Source organism: Electrona antarctica, assembly GCF_951216825.1.
Source record: "Electrona antarctica genome assembly, chromosome: 8".
Lineage (NCBI taxonomy): Eukaryota > Metazoa > Chordata > Actinopteri > Myctophiformes > Myctophidae > Electrona > Electrona antarctica.
Window position 1 is genome coordinate 37,556,881 of NC_136789.1, and position 22,950 is coordinate 37,579,830.

The 22,950-nt window shown below is 44.3% G+C and overlaps 1 long non-coding RNA gene across 1 annotated transcript; it reads right to left on the reverse strand.

Moving 5' to 3' along the window:
• Positions 1 to 3,786: 3,786 nt before the first annotated feature.
• On the reverse strand, positions 3,787 to 11,852 carry LOC306927776. Its single transcript, XR_013790580.1, has 3 exons — positions 11,710 to 11,852; positions 8,437 to 8,562; positions 3,787 to 5,930 (listed from the first exon to the last, which is right to left on the reverse strand). It is a non-coding gene; the product is annotated as an uncharacterized lncRNA (long non-coding RNA).
• Between the last annotated feature and the right edge of the window lie 11,098 nt (positions 11,853 to 22,950).

The window sequence follows — 22,950 nt, forward strand, 5'->3', positions numbered from 1 at the left end:
TCCTCTGATCAGGGGACTGGATGGTCTCAGGTCCTGATCAGGGGACTGGATGGTCTCAGGTCCTATGATCAGGGGACTGGATGGTCTCAGGTCCTCTGATCAGGGGACTGGATGGTCTCAGGTCCTATGATCAGGGGACTGGATGGTCTCAGGTCCTCTGATCAGGGGACTGGATGGTCTCAGGTCCTCTGATCAGGGGAGCGGGAGCGTCTTCAGCGTTGTCAGGTGGTCTCAGATGGAGGAGCCGGTTGGATGAGCAGGATGAGGAGCAGGCGAACCAATGGCGGCGTGACGGGAACGCTCCCCACCAATGGCGGCGTGACGGGAACGCTCCCCACCAATGGCGGAGTGACGGGAACGCTCCCCACCAATGGCTGGGCTGATGGACCTGCAGGGACGAATAAGACAAACGGGGCGCGCGCGTACAACACAGACACACAGCAGACCCACACGCAGACACATACAACACAGACACAGCAGACCCACACGCAGACACATACAACGCAGACACATAGCAGACCCACACGCAGACACATAGCAGACCCACACGCAGACACATACAACACAGACACATAGCAGACCCACACGCAGACACATAGCAGACCCACACACAGACACATACAACACAGACACATAGCAGACCCGCACACCTACAGCCGTAACAGCCCCACCCTCAAGAACCCTACTATTAAAAAAAACATAAACCTACAGGTTAAATAGCCTATTTAACCACCACACACTCTGGACAACATGTCAGCCAAAACATTGTCCTTCCCCCTTTTTTTCACCGTTTTATCTCCAAATTGTATTCTTGCACTATTAAAGCCTGGCCCACGAATGTACAACCGCAATCAAAGACTCATGCATGAGTCTTTGATTGTGGTTGTACATTCGTGACAAAAACACCAGAGGATTGTGGTCCGTAAAAACGACCATGGGTAGGGGCGACTGTGGCTCAGGAGGTAGAGTTGTGCTTGAAATGTTAATAAATACTTCAATCAATCAAAGCTTTGATTAAAACATTAAAAAATGAAAGATAATGTGACAGATGACACAGACACAGAAACTTATGGCACGGTTACATCCAGATTTCGATTGTGAATTTATTGTGCTTCTTTTTCATTTACATTACATTATATTTACATTTCTCTTTTTCACTGCATTGGAATATGGCCAATATGGCCATACTGGCATTCTAGACGCTGTGGCGTTTGGCTGTGTTCACCTGAACTGCAGGGTGGTGCAGACATAGCCTGGTCAAGGACTCTTCCTGCTGGACGTGTTATTTCCTCTATTGTCGGGGCATGGAAACTAGTAGTACTAATATTTACTATTCTCTGCCTATCGGCACACTCTATGGTCGGGGTATGGAAACTAGGGGGTACTAATATTTACTATTCTCTGCCTATCGAGACACAACTCGAACGGCGCTGAGTCACCTCTGGTAGCCGTCGCAACGCTCGGCTAGTGCCTCGATCGGCGGTGCCTCACGTGGCTCAAGGCCACCAGAGACTCGATCGGCGGTGCCTCACGTGGCTCAAGGCCACCAGAGACTCGATCGGCGGTGCCTCACGTGGCTCAAGGCCACCAGAGACTCGATCGGCGGTGCCTCACGTGGCTCAAGGCCACCAGAGACTCGATCGGCGGTGCCTCACGTGGCTCAAGGCCACCAGAGACTCGCTCGGCGGTGCCTCACGTGGCTCAAGGCCACCAGAGACTCGCTCGGCGGTGCCTCACGTGGCTCAAGGCCACCAGAGACTCGATCGGCGGTGCCTCACGTGGCTCAAGGCCACCAGAGACTCGATCGGCGGTGCCTCACGTGGCTCAAGGCCACCAGAGACTCGATCGGCGGTGCCTCACGTGGCTCAAGGCCACCAGAGACTCGATCGGCGGTGCCTCACGTGGCTCAAGGCCACCAGAGACTCGATCGGCGGTGCCTCACGTGGCTCAAGGCCACCAGAGACTCGATCGGCGGTGCCTCACGTGGCTCAAGGCCACCAGAGACTCGATCGGCGGTGCCTCACGTGGCTCAAGGCCACCAGAGACTCGATCGGCGGTGCCTCACGTGGCTCAAGGCCACCAGAGACTCGCTCGGCGGTGCCTCACGTGGCTCAAGGCCACCAGAGACTCGATCGGCGGTGCCTCACGTGGCTCAAGGCCACCAGAGACTCGATCGGCGGTGCCTCACGTGGCTCAAGGCCACCAGAGACCTCCGTCATGGACACAAAAAGAAAACACTCCCATAGTTTAACTTCCGCGTTTCCCAGTATGTGTGATTATTATCACATTCTGGCTGAATTCTAAGCTGCTGATCACCTATATTCTGTTGATTATGGGGTGATATAACCATAGATATTATATGATTATGGGGTGATAACCATAGATATTATATGATTATGGGGTGATAACATTGGAAGCAGGTGCTGGGATGAAGGAGCATACAGTAGGTACAGTAATCCACATACAGTAGGTACAGTATTCCACATACAGGAGCCATAGAACAGTGTCCTTGACTTGAACGGCGGCATAAATGCTCCGTTTGTAACTCACCCATTAAATCATTCCAAAGACGTGGAGTGAGATGTTGTCCTCTAGTTTCACATCCATGTGAAAGTTCTGGCACAAAACGTGTATCTAGTCAAATATCTCCACTTATTCCCGAGCTGCACCCGGACGGCTTTCTCTCCGGGCGAGGGCCCGGAATGACAGCTGGACTGAATTAATCAAAACTTCCTCTGATCACCACAAACGTCATCACCAATATTGACCAGTGAAGCACAAATGTTTGGGTCACACAATTGGCAGGTGCCTTGCGATAGGTGCTGGGTAATTAATCACACCGCCTGCACATTTGTGCTTACCTGGTCAATTGGTGATGACGTTTGTGGTGATCAACAGGAATTGTTGGTAAATTCAGTCCATCGATCATTCCGGCCTCTCGCCCGGAGAGAAAGCCGTCCGGGTGCATCTCGTGAAAAAGTGGAGATATTTGACTAAATACACGTTTTGTGCCAGAACTTTCACATGGATGTGAAACTAGAGGACAACATCTCACTCCACGTCTTTAGAATTATTTAAATGGTGAGTTACAAACGGAGCATTTATCACATTTATGTCGCCGTTCTGCCGCTGCAACCACAAGTCATGACACTGATCTATGGCTCTAGTATGTGGAATACTGTACAATTTAGGCATTTAGCAGACGCTCTTAATCCAGAGCGACTTACAATAAGCAAGAACAAAAAGCATGGGAATACATCACATATGTAAAAAGCATTTATCGCGAAACATGCGTAAGCTAAGAACGTGACTAGAACATATCTATATAATGACACTATACATATAAACTATAACTAGAACATATCTATATAATGACACTATACATATAAACTACACATATGCTATACTATGCTGTACATATATACTATGAAGTGCTATGACTACTATACACTATATACTATGAAGTGCTATGACTACATACAATGCACTTATTGTGCTGTCTACATGACATGCTATAAGTCTGTTTCAAATGCTATATAAGTCTAAGAAGTGCTGTCTAAGGGGGGTAGGGTAAGTGCTATGGGCCATGATGGAGTCTGAAAAGGTGGGTTTTCAGACTACGGCGGAAGATCGGGAGTGATGCTGCAGTTCTGATTGCAACGGGAAGTGCATTCCACAGTTTTGGGGCCAGAAGGGAGAAGAGTTTGGGACGTGTGGAGCGTTGTCCCGGCGTTTTTAGTGAGGGTACTTCCAGCTTCCCTGCGTTGGCTGATCTGAGTGCGCGGGAGGGTTTGTAGGGTTCAATCATGCTGGCAAGATATGGGGGAGCCATACCTTTGGTTGCTTTAAATGCCAACATCAGAGTTTGTCCTCTAGTACGTACCTACTGTACCTACTGTACGTAACAACAGAGACATTCTAGGGCTACTGAGACGCAGGAAGACGGCAGTATGCTGCTTCACATCTGAGACCAAGACTGTCCCTAGTGTCCTGTTACAGACACTACACCAGGTTCTGGAGCACCGTTGTCTTTCATTTTACTTTGTCATATTTTAGTCACCTGGAATGTCTTAGTGTTAGTCTAGTTTTAGTCGACTACATTTACAGTTGATTTTGTCGACTGAAATGTAGGGTTGGTGGGTCTTGATGCCGTCGTAATGGCTGATTTTACGCTTGCTGAAAATAGAAAATACAAGCTCACACCGCGTTGTGAGCTTGTAGCTCGGCAATTTTCAGCATGCAACCAAGTGTACAATTACTTTATACTAGATCTCTCGTCCACTAGTCCCTTCCTAACATTTCACCATTTTAGTCTAGTAATTTATTTGACAACGACATTGTCAATATATTCAGTCTTAGTTTTAGTCATCATACTCATAGCTTAGTTTTCATTTAGTTTTCGTCAGTGAAAAAAGGTAGTTGACGAACATTTTCCGTCACAATTTTAGTCGACGAAATCAACACTGCAGTTCACCAGGTCCTGGAGCACAACACTTACTGGGACTTCACCGTTGACCCATTACTCAATGTTAACACACAACCATCGTGAAGCATCCTCATGTGTGTCGTCCTTTTTCCACTAGTGGTGAAGCGTTTGCTACATACTGTACAAGCAAAGGGCTTTTCACCTGTATGGATCTTCCTGATGTGTTCTTTCAGAGTGTCGTCTCGGTTAAAGCATCGACTACAAAATGTGCAAGAAAAGGGCTTTTCACCTGTATGGATCCTGATGTGTTCTTTCAGAGTATCACCTCGTTTAAAGCTTTGACTACAAACCGTACAAGAAAAGGGCTTTTCACCAGTATGAATCCTGATGTGTTTTTTTAGATTGCAAGCTTGGTTAAAGCTTTGACTGCATACTGTACAAGAAAAGGGCTTCTCACCAGTATGAATCCCCATGTGCTTCTTCATTACTCCACTAGTGCTAAAGCGTTTGCTACACACTGTGCAAGAAAAGGGCTTTTCACCTGTATGGTCATTGCTCATGTGTGTTGTCAGAGCTCCATCACGTTTAAAGCATTTGCTACATACTGTGCAAGCAAAGGGCTTTTCACCTGTATGAATCCTCATGTGTGTTTTCAGAGTTCCAGAACGGTTAAAGCATTTGCTACACACTGTGCAAGAAAAGGGCTTTTCACCTGTATGATTCAACATGTGTGTTTTCATATGACCACTAGTGATAAAGCATTTGCTACATACTGTGCAAGAAAAGGGCTTTTCACCTGTATGAATCCTCATGTGGCTTGTCAGAGTTCCAGAACGGTTAAAGCATTTGCTACACACTGTGCAAGAAAAGGGCTTTTCACCTGTATGAATCCTCATGTGTTTTTTCAGAACAGCATTAGAACCATAGACCTTTCCACAATCTGTACAACAGAAGCTTTTCTTTCTTGTTTGGCTCCTCATGGACGGCTTTTGTTTTAACGATTTTGATTTATTTTCTTGCCTGTTTCTCAAAGTCATTTTATGTCCTTCCACATGTTGTCTCTTGTGTGATTTCAGTGTGTTTAAATCTGACTGCTGTTCACTGGTCTCCCGCTCATCACCGTCTTCAGCATCAGATTCAGAACAGTGTGAAGGCCAGTCATCACTGTCCTCAGTGATGTCAGAGTCCGAACAGTGTGAAGAGAGGAGCTGGTCGTCACCAGTTGGTTGTGATTGTACCCAGTACTCTATGTAAGCTTGTGTTTTCATGTGTTCAGTTGAGGTGCCGGCTACAGGCTCTGTCTCTCTGTTTTCAGTACCATCCTCTGGTCTTTGAAGTAACTCCTCCTGCTGTTCTTCTTTAATCTGTGGAGGTTCTAGTTTCACCTGGACCAGACTGGGACTCATCTCCTCCTGTTCCTCTTTAATCTGTGGAGGTTCTAGTTTCACCTGGACCAGACTGGGACTCATCTCCTCCTCTGCAGACACTGGAAGGAGTGAGAGACCTAGGAGGAGGAGGAGGAGGAGAGAGAGGAGGCAACATCAGCTGAGAACAACTTGTTAGCAATGCTAGTTATTGCAAGACCTGGTAAGGACACGCTGTGATTGGCCAGTAGTCACTGTGGTCGACAGTTCTGACCTGTTGAACTTCTTCATATGTGGGGGCCGTCCTCTGGAGATACATCAGTCAGATAGATGGATGAGGGACAAATATTTTAAATCCTGGTTTGTGGGGGAGGGGGACGGCATTTTAGCCAATAACACTGCATATATATATATATATATATATAACCCTAACCCTAACCCTGCATGTGTTTCTCCAGTCTGCCCAGCAGCTGAGCCAGTCTGCCCAGTCTACTTCATATTTTTGAATGCCATATTCGCCATTATATGGCATTCGGTCATTGCTCATGTGTGTTGTCAGAGCTCCATCACGTTTAAAGCATTTGCTACATACTGTGCAAGCAAAGGGCTGCCCAGTCTACTTCATATTTTTGAATGCCATATTCGCCATTATATGGCATTCGGTCATTGCTCATGTGTGTTGTCAGAGCGGCATTTTAGCCAATAACACTGCATATATATACATAACCCTAACCCTAACCCTGCATGTGTTTCTCCAGTCTGCCCAGCAGCTGAGCCAGTCTGCCCAGTCTACTTCATATTTTTGAATGCCATATTCGCCATTATGAGCGCAAATATCCGATGCATCCCTCCCAGGGCCAGGAGCTGAGCAGCAATAACAACCCATATCCTGAAATGACATGGCTCGATGGTGGAGCCAGATATGAATCTGTTCTGTTGTCTATATCTCCTTTAATTTAAAATGATATATACTTCTGTTGTCTATATCTCCTTTAATTTAGAATGATATATATTGTATACAAAGGAAGATGCATCCAATGGATTTCTTATTATACTATACTTTTATGTATCAATAGTTTACATTATAAAACCAATGTTATTTATGTAATTATCTTATAAATTATATCCTGTCTGGTACATACACACGACACACCCTGTATATATTTCTCTCTCTAACTCACACTCGATTCATAAGCCAATCCCAAATGAGATCGTTCTTAACATCCCGCCTCCAATTCCTGTCATTGGTTGAGACCAGAGCCATAGAGTAAGTCAGAGTTGCGACATTGAGGGGGCAGAAAGCAGCCCGGTGGGTCACGTGGTTAATGTACTTGCGCGGCCATAGAGCCCATAGACTCCAATGCATTCTGTAAACTTCTGGTTGTCCCTTTTTAACCAATAGAAGTCTATGTAGAAGAGCCGCCATTGGACAGAAAAAGAATGGGCCTGACCCAAAAGAAATTGCAATAGTAATCGTTCAAGGTTTTTTATGATCCTTAGGGTCGTCCAAATAACATGAAAAATGTATTATACATTGTGGATCATGGTAAATTCAGGGGTTGAACGTTGGAGTACCAAAAATAAAACATGTGCTGACCTCATCACAGTGATGACCTCATCACAGTGATGACCTCATCACAGTTGGGCACATTTGGGCAAGAGGCTATGGCCGTATTTAGCCCAATGAAATGTGTCAAACCCCTAGTTTGACACATTACATCACATGCTTCTTAAAGCATATTATTAAAATTAGATTGTTTTTGCCTTATAGGTTTTTAATTGACTGACCTATGAGGGAGACCTACGGATGCTTCCAAATACCACACTGTGTGGTTTGGCACACGTTGACACGTTAATACGTGTCAATGTGAGGTCCTTGACATCAACAGGTTAATACGTGTCAATGTGAGGTCCTTGACATCAACAGGTTAATACGTGTCAATGTGAGGTCCTTGACATCAACAGGTTAATACGTGTCAATGTGAGGTCCTTGACATCAACAGGTTAATACGTGTCAATGTGAGGTCCTTGGCATCAACAGGTTAATACGTGTCAATGTGTGGTCCTTGACATCAACAGGTTAATACGTGTCAATGTGAGGTCCTTGACATCAACAGGTTAATATGTGTCAATGTGAGGTCCTTGACATCAACAGGTTAATACGTGTCAATGTGAGGTCCTTGGCATCAACAGGTTAATACGTGTCAATGTGAGGTCCTTGACATCAACAGGTTAATACGTGTCAATGTGAGGTCCTTGACATCAACAGGTTAATACGTGTCAATGTGAGGTCCTTGACATCAACAGGTTAATACGTGTCAATGTGAGGTCCTTGGCATCAACAGGTTTGAGGCCAACTGGTGTAGGACACACACACACTCCATCACCCTCACATTCAGTGCACAATTAACCTAATCCCATGCATTTCTAAGGCTAATGCATTTCTAAGGCATTTCTAAGGCTACTTTCACCACCATGTTATGTTGTTATTATTATTATTATTATTAATTAAACATCGCTAAGATATTGGTGCTCCTTACATTTTGGTTGGTGGTTCTACAATCTACAATCTAGGCATTTCACCAGCGCTACAAAGTCAAAAAGTTAATTTCGAGCCCTTTGTGTGTGTGTGTGAGTCTCACAGACCGTCTCAGTGTCAGTGCAGTAGGTGGGAGTCATGCAGGCAGCAGTCCTCCAGGGGGCAGCAGAGCTCAGGTCCTGACTCAGGGCGGCTGAGTCCTGACTGGATAGATGGACGTCACTGGTAGACATCTGCTTCTCTCTCTCACACACACACACACACACACACACACACACACACACACACACACACACACACACACACACACACACACACACACACACACACACACACACACACACACACACACACACACACACACACACACACACACACACACACACTTACTTCATGGATTAAAGTTCTCATGGATTCCATAGAACAGTGGTTCCCAAAGTGGGGTCCGGGGACCCCTAGGGGACCTTGAGGGAGTTCCAGGGGGTCCCCAGCTAAATGATAGTTTGTTTTGTTTGCACACTCAGTTAAATTAACAGTGATTTTACAATATGAATTGGGGGTCCCAGAGATTTAAATGCCATTAAATGGGGGTCCGTAGACTAATGCATGTCAACCTGGGGGGTCCTTGAAATTAAACAGGTTGAGAATCACTGCTAGAGCCATACAACTCTTCTCTTATGGGGGTCCCTGGTGTATCTCTTCAAATGATTGATTGATTGATTTAAGTATTTATTAACAGTTTGCAGAATTACTGTACATTTCAAGCACAACTCAATACAAAGACTGTTAACTGTGAGTGGACACCATAAAGCATTACACTTGTTTACAAGAGGGTCCACCTTGTTCAATTCATCATAACATTTAGAGACTTACAAATATACACTTCTATATAGCCAAAGAACAGAACAGGAATTCATCATAAAGGAGGTAAAAAGGGAAAAGAAACATATACAGTGAGGGGAAAAGGATGGGGGGGTTCAGATTTTACGGGGGCCAGGAGTCAAGGGATTTGCATGTCTTAATGACTGTTGTTAGGGCGTTCCACATTTTGGTGGCATAGGAGCGAAATTAATTTAGTCTCTTGTTTGAGCCGAACCTGGGTTGAACATGGTTTGTTGCACTTCCTCTGGTGTTGTGGGTGTGGACGTATGTCTTCTATGGAAGCATGTTGCACTGAGCTTGTAGATCTATAGAAGCATGTTGCACAGCCAAACAACTAGATGCACTGACTGAGAGCTTGTAGATCGGCTATTTTCGGTGTGTATAAGTGGATGATTAATTGACAGGCTCATTAACGGTGATGCTGTTGTCATTTTGCTTTACGTTTGAGCACCATTTTGAGTTATTTATATTGCTTTAATAAACCCTTAAAATGCATCGTTTGGATCCAGAGAATTCCTTTTGTTTGCGGTGGAGCGTGTCTGACCACATGGCCCATCCTATCACCTCTCAGTGACAACATGGCCCATCCTATCACCTCTCAGTCTGACAACACGGCCCATCCTATCACCTCTCAGTGACAACATGGCCCATCCTATCACCTCTCAGTGACAACATGGCCCATCCTATCACCTCTCAGTCTGACAACACGGCCCATCCTATCACCTCTCAGTCTGACAACATGTCCCATCCTATCACCTCTCAGTCTGACAACATGGCCCATCCTATCACCTCTCAGTCTGACAACACGGCCCATCACATCACCTCTCAGTCTGACAACATGTCCCATCCTATCACCTCTCAGTGACAACACGGCCCATCCTATCACCTCTCAGTCTGACAACACGGCCCATCACATCACCTCTCAGTCTGACAACACGGCCCATCCTATCACCTCTCAGTCTGACAACACGGCCCATCCTATCACCTCTCAGTCTGACAACACGGCCCATCCTATCACCTCTCAGTCTGACAACACGGCCCATCCTATCACCTCTCAGTCTGACAACATTCAGATTTTTACGGGGGGCAGTTTCGAATTGCAGCCGTCCGTAGGTGCCCTTTGAGAGCGGTTTTGAAGGAGTCAAGGGATTTGCATGTCTTAATGACTGTTGGTAGGGCGTTCCACATTTTGGTGGCATAGGAGCGAAAATAATTTAGTCCCTTGTTTGTGCCGAATCTGGGTTGTACATGGTTCGTTGCACTCCCTCTGGTGTTGTGGGTGTGGACTTCGTTAACATTAAGGAAGTATCTAGACAGGTACATGGGTATCTTGGTGGAGTATCGAATCTTGTGGACCAGACCCATTGCAAGATGCTGTACTCTGTCGTCGACCCTAAGCCATTCCATTCTGTCAAAGTGGGCAGGGGTGAGGTGGGTTCGGGGGGTGAGGCCAAGTAGGAGCCTGACCAGTTTGTTTTGGGAAGTCTGGAGCCTAGTTTTAAGGGCCTTTGAGGTGCTGTGGTTTGATTGATTGATTGATTGAAGAATTTATTAACAGTTTGCAGAATTACAGTACATTTCAAGCACAAACTCAATACAAAGGCTGTTAACTGTAGGTGGACGACCCAATTAAGCATTACACTTGTTTCCAATAGGGTCCACCATGTTCAAATCATCGGTACCAGGAGGTGCATGTATAGTCAAAGAAGCCTTGTACGAGGGCTCCTGTTAAGGTCTTCAAGGTGTTTTTGTTGACCAGTGAGGAGATCCTGTAAAGGAATCTTGTTCTTTGGTTGACTTTTTTGATTACGTTGGTGGCCATTTTATCACCGGAAAGATTAGCCTCCAGGATGGAACCTAGGTAGGTAATTTCATCTTTACGTGTGATAACATTGTCACCCACTCTAACCAAGAAGCCATTTGCCTTGCTGAGATTACTATTAGATCCAAAGAGAATGGATTCAGTTTTTCCGAAGGTGTAAAGATAGTTTGTTATCAGCGAGCCAGGTGCAGATTCTACCAAGTTCAGAGCTGAGGGCATTTGTAAACAAGTGTAATGCTTAATTGGGTCGTCCACTCACAGTTAACAGTCTTTGTATTGAGTTTGTGCTTGAAATGTACTGTAATTCTGCAAACTGTTAATAAATATTTCAATCAATCAATCAATTGTAAACCTAGTTTTTAGTTTCTGACCGCAGCCTAGTTGATCGTTTAGTAGCTTCCAGAGCTCCAGGGGATTGTTTTTGTTTTCCTCAGCTTTATCACTGATAAAGTTGCTTTTTGCGGATTTGGTCAAGCAAGGTAGTTACAATGTTTCTTAGCTTGTTTCGTTGTGTTTTTAGGATGCCCAGTTTGGTTTGGAGATCACTGTCGAAGCGCTTGGCTAGCTTGGACTGGCATTTTAGAAGTTCAGAGCTAACGGAGCGACAATAAAACACAATAAACAAACATTCTTATCAACCAAATGGACAATAATACTAAACACAGCTTTGACTCACCGCTTAGTGCAGATATACATTAATAATCACCATAGTTACGCAACGTAAACAACCCCGCAGACCAGAGGTGTTGTTGTGCAGCGTTAGCATTAGCATTAGCATCAGACTCCTCTTCCTCTGCAGGGGAGAGCAATCGATGATCAAAGAGACTCAACAAGCAGATCACAGATGTCAGATTCTATGATACTTTTAATCTTTCACAGGACGGATGTAGACTGTAGTATCTGTACATTCATTTGTTATCACGAAACTGTTTGTGATTTCATAGGATTTATTTATTTATTTCATTTTCTACAACTCATTTACAAATGATGTATCTGTATCTGGCTGCCACAAAGCAGTCATATCAAGGGACCTCAAAACCTACTCTAGTGAGGCCTTTAACCAAGAATTGGAGAGTCTGGATTGGTCCGATGAGCTTAAAAGCACACTTGTCGAAGAAGCTTGGCTTGGCTTCAAAACCAAATTTACATCAGTACTGAACATGGCTCCTCTGAGAACCATCAGGGTCAAAACCCGCTCGGAGCCATGGATGAATTCGGACATACTGACTGCAACGAATGCCAGAGACAAAAAATGCTCTGAATTTCTAAAATGCAAGTCAAAGCTTGCCAAGCGCTTCGACAGGTTGTCCAGCTCAGCTGGACAACCTAAAAACCCAACGAAACAGGCTAAGAAATATTGTTACTGCCATGAACAAATCCGCCAAAAGTAACTTTATTAATAATAAAGCTGAGGAAAACAAAAACAATCCTCGAGAGCTCTGGAAGCTACTAAACAACCAACTAGGCTGCGGTCAGAAACTGAAAACCAGGTTTTCAAACATAAACATTAAAGCGAACAACACTCTCATCACTGACAAGCTTGATGTGGCCAACTACTTGAACATCTTCTTTACAAACATAGCAACAACGCTGGTTAACAATCTGCCCTCCCACTCTGGGCTCTTTGGTGTAGAGCACATTAAAACCTTCTACAGAAACCTAGGTGTTTGTAAAGACGATTTTAAACTAGTTATGGTAACAACTGATGAGGTACTTAAGAAACTGAGTGCCCTCCAACCCCACAAGGCCACTGGCCATGACAATATTCCCTCCAAATTTCTCAGAGACTCAGCCATCTCTATAGCTCCAATCATCACCCACATAGTAAACCTCTCCATCAAACAGGGACAGGTCCCCCTAGATTTCAAACTGGCCAAAGTAACCCCCTTGCACAAGAAAGGGAGTAAATTAGAACCCGGCAACTACCGCCCTATTTCTATTCTAAGCTCCATCTCGAAAGTGATGGAAAAAATAGTCTATGAACAGGTTGAAAAGTATCTTGCCACTAATAAATTATTGTACGAGTTCCAATCTGGCTTCAGAACATCCCACTCCACTGACACATGCCTTCTCTATTTGAGCGACCACATCAAACAAGAGGTGGATGCTGGCAAATACTGCGGCATGGTCATGCTGGACCTCCAAAAAGGCTTTTGACACCGTGAACCACTCCATACTGGTTAACAAGCTAAAAGCAATTGGTTTTGATAGCACATCAGTGAGCTGGATGCAATCCTACCTGGAGGGGAGAGAACAGATGGTGGAAGTGAACGGAACACTGTCCTCCCACCTCCCAGTGAGCTGTGGCGTTCCACAAGGAAGCATACTAGGGACTCTACTGTTCCTAATATATGTAAACGACATGACTTCAGCTTGTGACTGCAACTTGTTCCTGTTCGCAGATGACTCGGCACTGCTGGTCTCGGACAGGGACAAACTGCAGGTTGAAAATGCCCTCAGCTCTGAACTCGGTAGAATCTGCACCTGGCTCGCTGATAACAAACTATCTTTACACCTGGGAAAAACTGAATCCATTCTCTTTGGATCTAATAGTAATCTCAGCAAGGCAAATGGCTTCTTGGTTAGAGTGGGTGACAATGTTATCACACGTAAATGGTAAATGGTGCATTCATATAGCGCCTTTATCCAAGGCGCTTTACATAGATTGTGCATTACATTCACCCATTCACGCACACATTCATACACTGATGGCGGGGGAAACCATGCAAGGTACCAACCAGCACATCAGGAGCAATTAGGGGTTCAGTGTCTTGCTCAAGGACACTTCGACACTAACTCTGGGGGAGCCCGGGTTCGAACTGGCGACCTTGCGGTTACCATCTGGAAACTCTACCCCTGAGCCACCGCCGCCCCGGTGGCGTTCCACTCAATACAAAGACTGTTAACTGTGAGTGGACGACCCAATTAAGCATTACACTTGTTTACAAATGCCCTCAGCTCTGAACTCGGTAGAATCTGCACCTGGCTCGCTGATAACAAACTATCTTTACACCTTCGGAAAAACTGAATCCATTCTCTTTGGATCTAATAGTAATCTCAGCAAGGCAAATGGCTTCTTGGTTAGAGTGGGTGACAATGTTATCACACGTAAAGATGAAATTACCTACCTAGGTTCCATCCTGGAGGCTAATCTTTCCGGTGATAAAATGGCCACCAACGTAATCAAAAAAGTCAACCAAAGAACAAGATTCCTTTACAGAATCTCCTCACTGGTCGACAAAAACACCTTGAAGACCTTAACCCTTAGACAGATTACTACTGGAAAACACGTGGAGTTTTGCATTAGTCTTTTCTGCCCTGTACGTGATTTTCCGTAGTTCTCTTTTTTTATTAATACCAATATATTAATTCGGTCCGCACCTCTGTATATAGTATTGAGCATAAATATCAACTACATTTCCCAGAATTCCCGTGTCACGTGACACACGTGTATGCTTTCCTATTGGAAACTGACGCCCAGCCCCCAGTGAACAGGGGGGTTGGTTGACTCCTCCGAGGTGGGCACTGGAGGAAGAGTTTTTCAGCCAGGTTTGCAGTCGCCGCAAAAAAAACAATCTGAAAAATGATCCATCCGTGTCCAGTGGCATTCTCCAGTCCCAGACCGTTGGCCGGGCTGCAACATCCACCCTCGCGGATTACACGTGTGCAATGTTTTTTCTTCTCCCCACCGGAGTTACCACCAAGGCTGATGCCTTCGCTAAAAGGTAATTTTATTGTATTCGAAAATGCCCTAATATGACATGTCTAGTAAGACGATCCCTATATTTGGCCCGAGCCGACCTAGTGCTGATATCAGATAGATGTGGTAGAACCATATATGGATAGATCTAACTGGTTTAGTCATCGTGACATGCATAGTCGGAGAATATATAACAAGGGTCGGTACTATAGGTGATCGACGTAGCTAACAAAAACATCTGATCAAATGAATGTATTGTACTGTGTCTTTGTGGGCCGAATCGTGGCATCGTGGCATACAAATAGATGTTTGTATAATTAGTATCACGATAAAATAATATGGCGACGTTAGAATGACACCACCAATGAGTGATCGCGTGTAATGTAGCTGCCCAGCGTATATCCAGCACCATCATGTCACCACATTCCACTGGCTGTTGGCTAGTAGTAGTTGCTAACAAACACTGCACAAATGGTACTGGCTATTGGCCGGGCCACAAGCCCGGGCAATAGCCAGTACCAATGTTGCTGGATGATTGCGACGCAATGGTGCTGGATATACCCTGGGCAGCTAGCTACATTACCACCGATCACTCATTGGTGTTTCATTCTAACGTTGCCATATTATTTTATCGTGATACTACTTATACAAGCATCTATTTGTATTTGTCATGCCACGACTCGGCCCACAAAGACACTGCACAATAAAATCATTGATCGCCAGCAGCCGGGTAAAACGCCATGTAATAGTAGCGTGCACTGACTACAGCTAAAATGTTTATTTCTTTTTATATATTTGGAACTGGCATCAGATGAGGAGGAGGAGGAGGAGGATGAAGAGTCAAGACTGCGATGGCGTTCTCCGACACTGAACCGGATTCATTCATTCATTCATTCATTTCAGGGGGGGGCAGTTTTTGGGTGTTTTTTTTATTTAGCCTACTCACACATAACCTGACTCCGCCAGATGGGGCAGCAGAGAGTACACTGGGTTCCCCCCTCCTGCTCCCATCTGGGAACTCTCAGGCAGACTTGATGCCCGGCCACAAAACGGCCTGGCCAATCAGCAGCAGCTAGAAGCGAAGTTGCTCACAAAACGGCCTGGCCAATCAGCAGCAGCTAGTAGAAGCTAGAAGCTGCTGCTAGAAGTTGCTAGAAGCTGCTGCTGATTGGCCAGGCCGTTTTGTGGCCGGGCATCAAGTCTGCCTGAGAGTTCCCAGATGGGAGCAGGAGGGGGGAACACAGTGTACACTCTGCTGCCCCATATGGCGGAGTCAGGTTAACTCACACACACACACCGTCAAGGACTGGGTTTGGGGACATTTGGGAGGAGTAGCTCTGATCCATAGCTCTAAATGCGCATTTAGAGCTATGGATCAGAGCTAGGGGAGGAGTAACTGTTTTGTATGTAGGCCTATTTATTTTCTGTAATATTTATCATTTTATTATGTTAGTAGTCGTAAAAAATAAAAGACGTTTTTACAATGAGTTAGACCTGTCATGACTATTTTGTTCACTATTGTGAGGTTTATTGTATATGACTAAGCAAGTTTCAACTGTGATTTACTCTGTAACGGTAGATGGTAATAACTCAATTTCTTTTTTATAATACAGTATACATTCAAGTCTATATTTTGATACATATCATGGGCACCAAGTCATATCAAAACAATGTCCTTGGATGTGTTTTTTATCAAAACTGTGTTTCTTCATAACAGGTTTTTGAGATACATGCATGAATAGACAAGGTACTGGTAAGACTATGTAAACATGGTATATATCAAAATGTGCGTTAGAATGTCTAATTTTACCCCAAAAAAGAATTGAGTTTATATGATGTTCCAATTTCAGAGCTATGGGGACTTTTAGCTGGATAGGTCAGATTGATCATGACTGACCATGCTATTTATAGATGGCAAAATATCTACAGTGGTACATGTGAGAAACTTTTTATTTTATTTTAATTGAACTAGACAACTCACCCTTTAAAATGAGATATTGCATGGCTATGTATGCCCAGCAGAAAAAAAGTTATTTAGAAAATAAAACTTCAACCGGTCATAACTTTTTTTGGTTGTCCTAGAAACAGAAACAGTGTAAATGCAGGCTCTTTTAAATGGCTTCCAACACAAGAACTAAACATTTTATCAACTCAGTTTTTTCCTGGAAGCAGACAAGTCAAGCTTTCTCTGAAGGTCTTTCGTTGTCACACATTCACAACAGAGAATTTTCAATAAATCATTCAAAAACGCCATTCTGCCATAGAGAAGTCTACAAACTATATAGAAATCCTTGAAACTCTCAAAGAGTTAACAGGAGCCCTCGTACAAGGCTTCTTTGACTATGCATGCACCTCCTGGTACCACAGCACCTCAAAGGCCCTTAAAACTAGGCTCCAGACTTCCCAAAACAAACTGGTCAGGCTGCTACTTGGCCTCACCCCCCGAACCCACCTCACCCCTGCCCACTTTGACAGACTGGCATGGCTTAGGGTCGACGACAGAGTACAGCATCTTGCAATGGGTCTGGTCCACAAGATTCGATACTCCACCAAGATACCCATGTACCTGTCTAGATACTTCCTTAATGTTAACGAAGTCCACACCCACAGCACCAGAGGGAGTGCAACGAACCATGTACAACCCAGATTCGGCACAAACAAAGGGACTAAATTATTTTCGCTCCTATGCCACCAAAATGTGGAACGCCCTACCAACAGTCATTAAGACATGCGAATCCCTTGACTCCTTCAAAACCGCTCTCAAAGGGCACCTACGGATGGCTGCAATTCGAAACTGGCCCCCGTAAAATCTGAATCCCCCCCACCGCCCCCCCCCCCCTTTTCCCCTCACTGTATATGTTTCTTTTCCCTTTTTACCTCCATTATGATGAATTCCTGTTCTGTTCTTTGTCTATATAGAAGTGTCTATTTGTACGTCTCTAAATGTTTTGATTAATTGAACATGGTGGACCCTGTTGTAAACAAGTGTAATGCTTAATTGGGTCGTCCACTCACAGTTAACAGCCTTTGTATTGAGTTTGTGCTTGAAATGTACTGTAATTCTGCAAACTGTTAATACAATTTTCAATCAATCAATCAATCAAGACGTAATCAAATCTACAATTCAATTTGCACAAACACATTAGTGACATCTTTTCAACAGATCTATCTCTATCTCTCTGCTTCACTTAGCACTTAACCAACTGGACGTCCATACAACGTCTATACGACGTCAAACAGACCTCTCTGTAAACGCCAACCTCAAAACGTACATAACGACGTCCTGAGCACATAACCAACGGGACGTCCATACGACGTCAAACAGACCTCTCTGTAACCACCACCCAACCCAGAACGTCCAGGTCGCCGGCCGTCGCAGCCAGACGTCCATACGACGTCCAAACAACGTCTTCGATACGACGTGACAGTCAAACTCAGGATACGACCTGCAGACTCAGTCCGTTGCAAAAAGACGTCCATATGACGTCCATACGACGTTCACAGCTGTGGTTACCAGATCTGCTCGGCTCGGCTGCAAAATGTGCTCGGGTCCTGCGCGCACTGCACTGACGTCATTCGTTTCTTCCCAACTAACTTTATTGAACCATGGTACAAAACAAAACAGCAGTTTTACAGCACAGAGGTAATCTTATATTAAGCAACACAACATGACTAAACAGATGTATAATGTTATGTGTTCATCTGATGAAAGAAATAGGAGCTAATCTAGACAAACAGATTGATGATGCCAAACAGAAGCTAAAGCTCTGCCTTGTTTACATCTTGTTCAAGGGTCTATTTTGCATAATCGTTTCCGGAATGTAACTTCACAATGCAACGTCTGGTACTCCCATATCATGTATTATTAGTCAGTCAGCACAATGAATGGATTTTTACCTTTATGATGAATTCCTGTTCTGTTCTTTGACTTGTAGAAGTGTCTATTTGTACGTCTCTAAATGTATGAATGAATTGAACAAGGTGGACCCTCTTGTAAACAAGTGTAATGCTTTATGGTGTCGTCCACTCACAGTTAACAGTCTTTGTATTGAGTTTGTGCTTGAAATGTACTGTAATTCTGCAAACTGTTAATACATATCAATCAATCAATGTTTAAAACAATAGGCCTATACACTGACACCACGGCGCGTAAACAACGCCTCAAACTGTGACTCCGCCCACAACCGGGGGAAATTGTGATTTGCGCTCGTTCACTACAATGCAATTTGCGGCATTTTCAAAACAATATTGAGCAGAGTAGCGATTATCAAACGTATTTGCAATACCATACGTTGAAAGATCTGTTGCCCGTGGACAAGGCACGCTACCTCCGCAAGTTAGATAGCATCGGCATAGATGTTTGTCCGTATGTGATTAAGGATTGGACCAAGTTGCATTGGCAGCCATAGAAAATTCTTACCCCAGGCTAAAACCAGATGTGACGTTTTTGGGCGTTCCTGTCTAGCGTGGTGTCAGTGTATGGCGTGTGAAATCTGAGTGGATAATAGTGTTGGCCAGGGCCAGTCAAATACTGCTTCATAAGATGAGTTGACATGCACACATATATTCTATATGTTTCTAAACATAATTGAGCTATAACCTATAATAGATAGTCAGCCAGTCTGGTCAAGCTGGTCAGTAGATCAGCCAGACTGGCCAAGCTGGTCAGTAGATCAGCCAGTCTGGTCAAGCTGGTCAGTAGATCAGCCAGACTGGCCAAGCTGGTCAGTAGATCAGCCAGTCTGGCCAAGCTGGTCAGTAGATCAGCCAGTCTGGCCAAGCTGGTCAGTAGATCAGCCAGTCTGGCCAAGCTGCTCAGTAGATCAGCCAGTCTGGCCAAGCTGGTCAGTAGATCAGCCAGTCTGGCCAAGCTGGTCAGTAGATCAGCCAGTCTGGGCAAGATGGTCAGTAGATCAGCCAGTCTGGCCAAGATGGTCAGTAGATCAGCCGGTCTGGTCAGTAGATCAGCCAGTCTGGCCAAGCTGGTCAGTAGATCAGCCGGTCTGGCCAAGCTGGTCAGTAGATCAGCCAGACTGGCCAAGCTGGTCAGTAGATCAACACATGGCTGAATGTCCTTTCCCAGTTGTCTGTAGCAGTGGTTCCCAAAGTGGGGTCCGGGGACCCCCAGGGGTCATTGAGGGGTCCCCCAGCTAAATGATAGTTTGGAACCAAATGGACCCTTATGGGTCTGTAACTTAAACTAACAAGGATTTTACAATATAAATGGAGATCCCCCAGATATATAAATGCCATTTTGCTAATAAAAAATATTGCTTTGATGCTCATATTAACTTTAGAAAGTATTAAGTTGTTTTTATTAGCATATGCAATTATGCATTCCATAGGGCTAGACCACACGTGGGCATATGACATCATTAACTTGCGACAGGAGCAGTCCCTATTGAGTGAAAGATTCGCAATTTATGAAAGAAATACAATATTTAAGCTGTTTTTATTTTTTTATTTTAGTTGTAGAGGGCAAGTATAATGTTTTAAGGCACATTTGTCTCATTAGCCAGGGATCCTTTTTTATAGCACCCTTAGATAGCACTTTTTAGACTTAGATAGCATTTGAAACAGACTTATAGCATGTCATGTAGACAGCACAATAATTGCATTGTATGTAGTCATAGCACATCATAGTAGGGGAGACGGGGGTAATGTGAGACACTGGGTAAACTGAGACACCCCCTGTATCACATGACCACAACACATTTGTGCCATGTGACCATTATATGTTGAAGCCCCTCCCATTTCCTACCTGCCATGGAGGAGAGGACCTTATTGTGCTGTGGTAAGCATGTTTTTTCACAAAAAAATGTTTTTTGCTTGTAAAAGTAAATGTTCTTGTCGTCAACATAATTAGCTGTTGTGTCAAAGCAAATTAATTCAGGTAGAAAAACTTAAATCATACACGTTGATGAACTACCAACATAACATCCATGAGATTGCTGCTATCTGAAGATTAGCCTGAATTGCTAAAAGAGGTCCTGTTTACCAAAATGTGGGTGTGGGGTAAAGTGAGACAAATGCTTCGGGGTAAAGCGAGACACTGTCTCACATTACCCCACCAGGGACAAATTAGCCATTCCTTCCTTCGGGGAAATTGGACCGTGAGGTACTATGGTTGACGCCTTGAAAAGGGCTCCTGGGGCCCTCCATTGGTCATTGATTTTGTTAAATTTAGGTTAAAAAGATGATAAAAACTTGATTTTTTTTTTAGTAGGCCTAGTTGTAGCTATAGCTGTTCTAGCTGGTTCTGATGGTGCTGTGTTCTGAGCCCCTACTAGCTGGCTCTAAGGGTCATGTGTTTTCCGAACCCAATTGCTGTCTACTATGCTAAAGTGACACAGATACGTTCCCGGTCTTAATGGGTTAAATGAGGGGGGAACTTCGACCGAGAGAGACGTTTATCTCTTTTTGCAAGTGTTGCTTTTTGTAGAGACGTGAGGTGTGAGAGTGTGTGTAGTTTTCTAATCGTTTGAATGTTAATTAAAATATTTTGAATTACAGAATGTTGTCTTGTTCAGAGTTACTTTCAAGTGTTTAGAAAAAATGTGCTTAATGACCAATTCCCATGATTCTGTTACTAGTCTGACATTAGTTCTGGAATGTGTGGTTGTCAAGCTAGCTGTCAGTATTCTAACTGTTACAACATGTGTTTTTATGGTAGTTTTAAAGTGAAAAAGGTAAGTGGATCAGTTTACCCCTGCCTGGTTCACTTTACCCCATTGATTTTTTTGGTCTGTCTCAGTTTACCCCTGACCTGGGGTAAAGTGAGACACCTGACCACTTGTTTTAAAACAACCATATTGTCACTGCCCTTTGTCTTGAATTCATTCTGATAGTTTCCATTGTTAGGAAACATCCCAAATGAATGGGAAATGTGTAAATTTGACTGATATATCATTTTAGCTCGCCTACAGGTGAGAAAATGTAAAAAGTGTCTCACATTACCCCCGTCTCCCCTACATAGTATAGTATATATGTATAGTTAATATGTATAGTGTCATTATATAGATATGTTCTAGTTACGTTCTTAGCTTACGCATGTTTCTTGATAAATGCATTTTATATATGTGATGTATTCCCATACTTTTGTTCCTGCCTAATGTAAGTCGCTCTGGATTAAGAGCGTCTGCTAAATGCCTAAATTGTAAATTGTATTGTAAAGGTCTACATTCAACCGACTTGCTGCGTCACACACAAGCCATTTTCTTACAGGCTTTTGCCACCCCGTTCACCTCCACCCTGTTCACCTCCACCCCATTCAGTTCACCTCCACCCCGTTCACCTCCACCCCGTTCACCTCCACCCCATTCAGTTCACCTCCACCCCGTTCACCTCCACCCTGTTCACCTCCACCCCATTCAGTTCACCTCCACCCTGTTCACCTCCACCCTGTTCACCTCCACCCCGTTCACCTCCACCCCGTTCACCTCCACCCTGTTCACCTCCACCCCATTCAGTTCACCTCCACCCCGTTCACCTCCACCCCGTTCACCTCCATAGTAGGCAAGGCAATTCTATTTATGTAGCACCTTTCATACACAAGGCAACTCAAAGTGCTTTACAGAATAATAACAAATCCTAGTGCAACAGTGCAAAAATAAACGATTACAATAGACACAATGAAATACTGTAAGATAAGATAAGGGGCATATACATTCAAACAAATACTCCCACCTTTGATTAAAAGCCCAGGCAAGACCTATAGCTGTTATTAAACATCATTAGGATAGGCAATGTTAAATCAATATGTTTTTAAATTAGACTTAAAAACAGCTATGGTTGGGGGTTTCCTAATGTAACCTGGGATATTATTCCAGTTTCATGGTGCAAAGAGCTGACTGTCTAGTAACTCCTTTCCCTGCTCCCCTCTAAGGAGCTTTATCGGCACTAGAAATCCTACATTCACATCGCCAAAGTGGAACAAACGTTTAAAACAAAACTCTCTTCTCTCCTACTCTCTCCCCCTCTCCCACTTCTCAGGTTCCTGCTGGGGGTGACCGTCCATCCGTAAGACCAACGCCATACGACCTCCCCAAAGACTTCAGGGTCGACTTCACGGCACTGGAACCGACATGACTCTACTGAGGTCACCGGGGTGCCTCCCAGCATGATGGAGGAACCGACATGACTCTACTGAGGTCACCGGGGTGCCTCCCAGCATGATGGAGGAACCGACATGACTCTACTGAGGTCACCAGGGTGCCT